We start from the raw sequence: 8,055 nt of genomic DNA on the forward strand, positions 1-8,055 counted from the left end.
AAATTATCTCAGGAATGGAAAAAAATATCCAATGTACTCAGTACTACTGTGAAAACAATTTATAATCACTCACTCTTGCATATGAAAAATGAAACACAACTGTAGCCTAGGATGAAGGAGGGAAGAGGAGAGAGAGGGGAAGGGAGGGGTAGGTTGATAGAGGGAGGGTCAGTGGGGGACCACACCTGTGGAGCATATTGCACGTACAAGTTGGATCTATCAGGTGTAGAACACAAATGTCTTAATGCTGGAATTGGGTAAATGAGGTGAAGGCTATGTTGATTAGCAGGATGTAAGCACTCCAATTTGTACAAATAATCAACACATTGAATCCCATAATGGCATAAATGTATTTATGATCGATGTACAAATGACTTAATTTAAAAAAAGCATTATCCCTATTATTAGGAATAATGTAATAACCACCTCATTCTTAGCATGTATTACAATCATTACGTATACATGAATACACATGCAGATACAGACATTGCATGGTGACTAAGCAATTTTGGAATAAATCCAGACTTAAGTCACAGCATACATAAATCATTTGTATCTTAACTGTGCATTTATACCTGAACGAATTTTCATTAAGCATACTAGTAATTCAAATGATGTAATACAAAGTCTGATTGCATTATTTTATTATTTTGGTGAATTCCATGTGAGAAAATAGAAGCTAACTGCTTCACCTATTTTAACACTACTAATTTTCTGAATCACATTGTAAGAGTACATGTCTAGAAATTTAAAAGATCATAAATTTCCTAGGAGGAGACATTATTTAGTCTGTCATTGGCATATGTTTGCAAAACATTTTAACACTGCAAACATTCAAAGTTTGAAGATTGGGCACAGGAAAAGGTTTACACTCCCCTACAACGATGGAGGTAGAAGTTGATCAGTGAATTGCCTGACATCCTTCATTTCCTGCTGACATGAACTGCGCATCATGCCTTTATAGGTTTTAAAGGTTACATTGGCTGGATTGACCAATGTTTTTAGTTTTTCAGCAGTAAGAGAATCAAACCAGGCGGCCCCTTTGGCTCAATACCGGAGGTGGTGGGTTCAAACCCAGCCCCGGCCAAAAACTACAAAAAAAAAAACCTCAGGGGAACCAGAGGGTCGCAATCTTCATGACACTGAAGAGTAGAAATATCTGTGTTAGTGCCACTGATAGGACCCTGAAATGAAGCCCGAAGTGGAAGCCAGAAACTGAGTACAGTGACACCTGCCAGCTCCTGCTGGGTGGTGAGAGCAGTGTATAAAGATAAAGCTCCACCCGGAGAAAATCCTCCCAAAATAATTCTGTTAGAAGGAATGCCATTCTTCACCTCCTGATCTATCAAAGCCTTTATACTTTCTGCTATATGTTTAATTCCAGGTTCATCTTCCTGTGACCTTGGTGACAGCCCAATAATAACAAACCAAGAAAGCACAGCCATGTTCATATTCAATGTCACAGGCATAACTGGCGCCTGCAGGCAGATATATTTGATATGTGAGCTTCTGATACCGCCAAAGGCTTCTGCCCATCCATGCCCAGTATCCCCCAATCCATGAAGGAAAATCACCGCAGTAGTGGCCTTCTGGGCAGCAGGCACAATGACAGGTAGCAGGACAGACATGATATTGCCACACATACGTCGGCCCGGCTGACAGTACTTGCGGAAGCCAATGGATTTTTTCTTTAACTAAAGATAAAGTAATTATTAAAATGAAGGCATCTTGATCTCATTCAGGACATCAAAGATAATGTGACAACAGCTCTACGGCCATTACAGAAGAAGATTTCAAACACTGCATTGAAAGGTGGACTAGATGCTGGCATTGGTGCAGAGCTTCCCAAAGGGAGTGCTTTGAAAGTAACCTAGTGATTTTACGCAATGAGGGATGTAGAACTTTCTTCAGGATGAGTTCACAAACTTTTTTTTAATATATTAAGGTAAGGGTATATACAATTAGGTTGCATTGTTTGTGTTTGTAAGGTAAAGTCCCAGTTGTAGCTGAGTCCTTCACCAAGGAGTGTGCCATATACCCTACATGGTGCCCTACAGATGGGAGCTTACTGATGTCCCTCCCACCTTCCCCCTTCCCTCTTCCCGAATTTGATTGTGTTTTTCTCTCGTACCGGCCTTTATTTGTTGATGTATTAGTTTCAAATTAGTAGAGAGTACATGAGATGATTGCTTTTCCATTTATGAGATACCTTACTATGGAGAATGTTCTTCAAATCCATCAGAGTTGGATGGAGGATATATAGAGGATATAAAGGATATAAAGTGTCCATCTTTTTAGGGTTGAATAATATACTATGGTGTGAATACACATGAATATATACCACAGTTTGTTAATTCAGTCACAGGCTGATGGGCAATGGTGTGCTTTCCATATCTTTGCGATTGTAAATTGAGCTACTATAACTATTTGAGTGCAAATGTCTTTATGGGAAAATAATTTTTTTCCTTTTTGGTAGATACCTAGTAATGGGAGTGCAGAATCAAATGGAAGGCCTACTTTTATATCTTTGAAGATTCTTAATAAAAGACAAAGGCAACAAGAAGATGTACTTGGTAATCCTATCAGCATCCCAAATGCCACTTCAGTGATCTAGAATAGATCAGCACAGACAAAATCTGGAGCTAATGACATAGTAACAGGAGCTAATAACATAATAACCCTCAAGGGAGTGGGTAAAAAGATATCATTTATTAGTCACTTTTTCACCCTGCCAACCCAGTGCCCACAAAGTACCAGATAAAGTTTTGATCTCAGATCAACGTTATGAAAATTGAAATTTGTCATTCTTTCTCGACCCCTCACCCACCAACATCTGAACTCTCTTACTGTATCAGAATTCCACACTGGAAGTCTTGATAGAGAATAGAAACCAGACCCCCTTCACAGCACAGGACAAGTCTCCAATCCTCCCTGCAGGTGTACATGGATATTAGGCTTAGGCTCCACCTGCCAGACTTTGACCCGGATGAGGGGACACACAGAGCCTAGGACTGTGCAGAATGCATTTCGGTAAACATGGCTGTGAGTGGCTGTAGCAATGTCCATTTGCCAGGAGCACCAGTGACAGCAATCCTAGCCCCACGTCTCAGTGTCCAGCATCAGGATGCCAGAGGTGTGAGCAGTGGCATCTGTGCCCTGCACTAGGGCCAAGGGTTCTTACAAGGGAACTAAGTTAGGGTAGACTGTGCATGCTGTTCCTCACACCTGGTTTTGTGGCCTCTCTACAATAAAATTGGCCCCCAGTTGCACAAAAGTTCTGATAATTAAGTTTTCAAACTTGCCACTGTACCCTTTTTGGCATCAATTTACAAACAACTGAGTTTCATAACCTTGCCATATCAGTGCCTCACAGCTGTGGTCATATTCACATGTGGCGGCGTTTATTGTTGTTGCGTGTTGCATGTGGACATTAAAGAGGTGATTAGGCCATGAGGACTCTGCTGGCATTAGTGGATTACTGCTGATTATACTGGGGGTGCCAAAAATATTGGCCTTAGGGGAGATGTTATCTATGTATTGAGAGATGTTATCTATGTATTACTTTTATTATTTGTTTAGCCAGTAAACAAGTGACTATATTGGAACATTCTCCCCGTTGACTGACTCTAGCCACCAATGGTTTTTTTCTTTACACGAAGATAAAGGAACTATTAAAGGGAAGATATCTTGATCTCATTCAGGACATCATAGATAATGTGATGACAGCTCTGTGGCCATTACAGAAAAAGGGTTCAAAAACTGCATTGAAAGGTGGACTAGATGCTGGCATTGGTACATAGCTTCCCAAAGGGAGTGCTTTGAAAGTAACCTAGTGATAATCAGCAATGAGGTATGTAGAACTTCTTCTAAGATGAGTTCTCAAACTTTATTTGTTTGAGGTAAGGGTATATACAATTAGGTTGCATTGTTTGTGTTTGTAAGTCCCAGTTGCAGTTGAGTCCTTCACCAAGGAGTGCACCATATACCCTACATTGTGCCCTATAGGTGGGAGCTTACTAATCCTCCTTCTACCTTCCTCCTCCCCCCTTCCTGAATTTGACTGTGTTTTTCTCTTGTACAGGTTTGTATTTGTTCACATATTAGTTTCAAATTAGTACTGAGTACATGGGAGGATTACTTTTCTACTTGTGAGATATCTTACTATGGAGAATGCTCTCCAACTCCATCCAGAAGAATATAAAGGATAGAGTTTCCATCTTTTGAATGGTTGAATAATAGTCCATGGTGTGTATATACATGAATATATACCACAGTTTGTTAATTCATTCACAGGTTGATGGGCAATGGTGTGGTTTCCACATCTTTGCAATTGTAAATTGAGCTACTGTAAACATTTGAGTGCAAATGTCTTTATGGAAAAATAATTTTTTTTTCCTTCTGAGTAGATAGCTAGTAATGGGATTGCAGGATCAAACGAAAGGTCTACTTTTATATCTTTGAGGATTCTTCATACTTCTTTCCAAAAACACCGTATTAGTTTGCAATCCCACCAACAATGTATAAATGCACCCTTCTCTCCACGCTAACACTGGCATCTGCAGCTTTGGGATTTTGTGATAAGGGCTATTCTCTCTGAGGTTAGGTGATATCTCAATGTGGTTTTGATTTGAATTTCTCTGATGATTAGGGACAATGAGTATTTTTTCATGCATTTGTTAGTAATTTGTCTGTCTTCTTGGGAGAAGGTACTATTCATGTCTCTTGCCTAACAATTAAGGGAATTTTTGACTCTTTTCCTGTTCTTTTGCTTGAGTTCTTTGTAGATTCTGGTTGCTAGCCTTTTGTCAGATTTCCCACATGCAAATATCTTCTCCCTTTCTGACGGTTGTCTATTAGCTTTATTTATTGTCCATAACCATGCAAAAGCTTTTAAGCTTGATCAAGTCTTATTTACTTTTTTGTTATTGCTGCTCTAATTGCTAAAAGGGTCTTCTTCATAAAAATCTTTCCCCAAGACAGTATCATGAAGAGTTTTTTCCACACTTTCTTCTTGAGTTTTTACCATTTCCTGTCTTAGATTTAAATCTCTTATCCAGCATGATTCATTTTATGTAAGTGATGAGAGACGTGTGTCTAACTTCAGTCTTTTACATGTGTCTAACCAGTTCTCCCAGCACTATTTATTAAATAGATAATATTTAATATTCTTTTCCCAGTGTATGCTTTGGTTTGCTTTATTGAAGATCAGATGGTGATATCAGGCTGGTTTCAGCTCTAAGTTCTCAGTTCTGTTTCACAGGTCTCTGTCTCTAATTGTATGCCAGTATCATGCTGTTTACATCACTGTATACTTGTAGTATAATCTGAAGTCTGGTAATGTGATGCCTATAGATTTCTTTTTATTTTTTTCTTAGAGTTGCATTGGCTATTCAGTGTTTTTTCTCGTTCCATTCCGAATGATTTAGTGTTTTAAGTATTTCAAAGTATGATGTTAGTGTTTTAATATGTATTAAGTTAAGTCTATAGATTGCTTTGGGTAGTTCAGACACCTTAACAATGTTGACTCTTCCCAGCAATGAGCATGATGTGTTCTTCCATTTATTAGCATCTTCTGCTAATTCTTTTCTCGGGCTTTCATAGTTCTATCCTTACAGATCCTTTACATCCTTTGTTAGATATATTCCCAGGTATTTCATTTTCTTTGAAGCTACTGTGAAAAGAATTGTGTCTTTGATTTCTTTCTCAGCTTGATTGCTATTGGCATATATAAAGGCTACTGATTTGTGGACATTGATTTTATATCCTGAGATGTCACTGTACTTCTTGATCACTTCCAGAAGTCTCATGGTTGAGTCCTTTGGATTTCTAGGTATAAGATCATATCACCTACAAAGAACAATAATTTGACCTCCCTTCCCATTTGGATACTGTTTACATCTTTCTCTTGCCTGATTGCATTGGCTGGGACATCCAGCTCTGTGCTGGATCATAGTGGCAAAAGCAGACACCCTGGTCTGATTCTAGTGCTAAGCAGAAATGCTTGCAATTTTTCTCCATTCACTATAATATTGGCTGTGGGTTTGTCATAGATGGTGCCTATCAGTTTAAGAAATGTCCCACCTATGCCTCTTTTCTTACCTGTCTTATCAGAAAATGATGCTGAATCTTTTCAAGTGCTTTTTTTTTTTTTTGCATCTATTGAGAGGATCATATGGTCTTTATTTTTACTTATATTTATGTAGTAAATTATGTTTATGGATTTGCCTTATATCTCTGACATGAAGCCAACTTGGTCATAATGTATTATTATTTTATGTAGCTAAGTTCTATTTGCTAGGACTTTGTTGAGTATTTTTGTGTTGATATTCATTAATGACACTGGTCTATAGCTTTTTGTTTGTTGTTGTTGGGTCCTTTCTGGTTTTTATATCAGGGTCTATTTGCTTCATGGAAGGAGTTGAGCAGGGTTCCATCCTTCTCCATGTTTTGGAATAGGTTGTGTAATATAAATACCAGCTCTTCTTTGAAGGTTTGGTAGGATTCTGGCGTGAAAACATCTGGTCCAAGACTTTTATTTTTGGTGGGAGCTTTTTATTGTTGTTGCAATTGTAGTGCTTGATGTTGGTCTGTTCAGGGGTTCTATTTCTTCCTGGTTAAGTCTATAAAGATATTATGACTCCAGGAATATGTCCATTTCCTTCATGTTTTCAAATTTCTGGATGGAGAGTTTTTGTAGTTTTCAGGCATGATCTTTTGTACCTCTGTGGTATCTGTTGTTATTTCCCCTTTTATTGTTTCTGATTAAGCTTATTAGAGAGCTTACTTTTCTGCTTCTCATTAATCTGGCCAAGGGTTTATCAAATCTTTTACCTTTTGAAGGAACCAACTTTTTGTTTTATTAATGGTCTGAATGGTTTATTGTTCTTGATTTCATTTGGTTCTAATCTAATTTTTGGTTATTTCTTTTCTTCTACTTAGTTTGGGATTGGATTGCTGTTCTTTATGTGTCTGTCACCTTGAGATGATTCCTTAGGTAGCTGACTTGCACCCTTTTGGTCTTCTGGATGGGGGCATTCAATACAATAAATTTCCATCTTAGGACCTCTTTTGCAGTATCCCACCCTTTTGGCAGTTTGTGGCTTCATTATTATCTTGTTCAATAAATTGAATGGTTTCCTTTATTATCTCCTCCTTTTGTCCAGCAAAAGGCTGTTTAGTTTCCATGACTACATGTGGAGATGTGTGTTTCTGTTAGAAGTGAGATCTACTTTAATTCTATTGTGGTCTGTGAAGATACAAGGAAGGTATAATTTCTATTTTTATAATTTATTGAGGTTTAGTTTGTGTCCTAAGATATGATCTATCTTGCAGAATGACACATGAACTGATGAGAAGACATATATTCAGTGGTAGTAGTGCAAAATGTTCTGTGTATGACTCTTAAGGCCATTTGATCTAGCACATTGTTTAAATCCATCATTTCTTAGCTTAGTTTCTCTTTTTTTGGAGACAGAGTCTCTCTTTGTCACCTTTGGTAGAATGCTCTGGTGCCATAGCTCACAGCAACCTCAAACTCTTGGGCTCAAGCCATCCTCTTGCCTCAGCCTCCCTGGTAGCTGGGACTACAGGCACCTGCCACAACTCCCAGCTATTTTTTAGAGATGAGGTGTCACTGTTGCTCAGGCTGGTCTCAAACTCCTCAGCTCAGGCAATCCACCCACCTCACCCTCCAAAGTGTGGTAGTGAGCCACTGTGCCTGGCCATCTTTGCTTAGTTTCTGCTTATAGTATACCTATCCAGTTCTGTCCTTGAGCTACTGAAGTCCCTGACTATTATGGTGTTGTAGGAAAGGATATCATACTATTCAAATTAAGTAGTGTTTGTTTTATAAATATGGGGGTATTAATAGTGGGTGCATAGGCTCAGCGCCTATAGCTCAACCGGCTAAGCCGCCAGCCACGTACACCTAAGGTGGCGGGTTCAAATCCCCAGCCCGGGTCTGCCAAACAACAATGACGGCTGCAACCAAAAAATAGCTGGGCGTTGTGGCAGGCGCCTGTGGTCCCAGCTACTTGGGAGGTGGAGGCAGGAGAC

General features: G+C 38.9%; 1 pseudogene; it reads right to left on the minus strand.

Annotated features, from left to right (window-relative positions):
* Positions 1–876: 876 nt before the first annotated feature.
* On the minus strand, positions 877–1,628 carry LOC100959116 (annotated as a pseudogene).
* Between the last annotated feature and the right edge of the window lie 6,427 nt (positions 1,629–8,055).

This window comes from Otolemur garnettii, unplaced genomic scaffold, assembly GCF_000181295.1.
Source record: "Otolemur garnettii isolate 467f Iridium unplaced genomic scaffold, OtoGar3 scaffold00031, whole genome shotgun sequence".
NCBI lineage: Eukaryota > Metazoa > Chordata > Mammalia > Primates > Galagidae > Otolemur > Otolemur garnettii.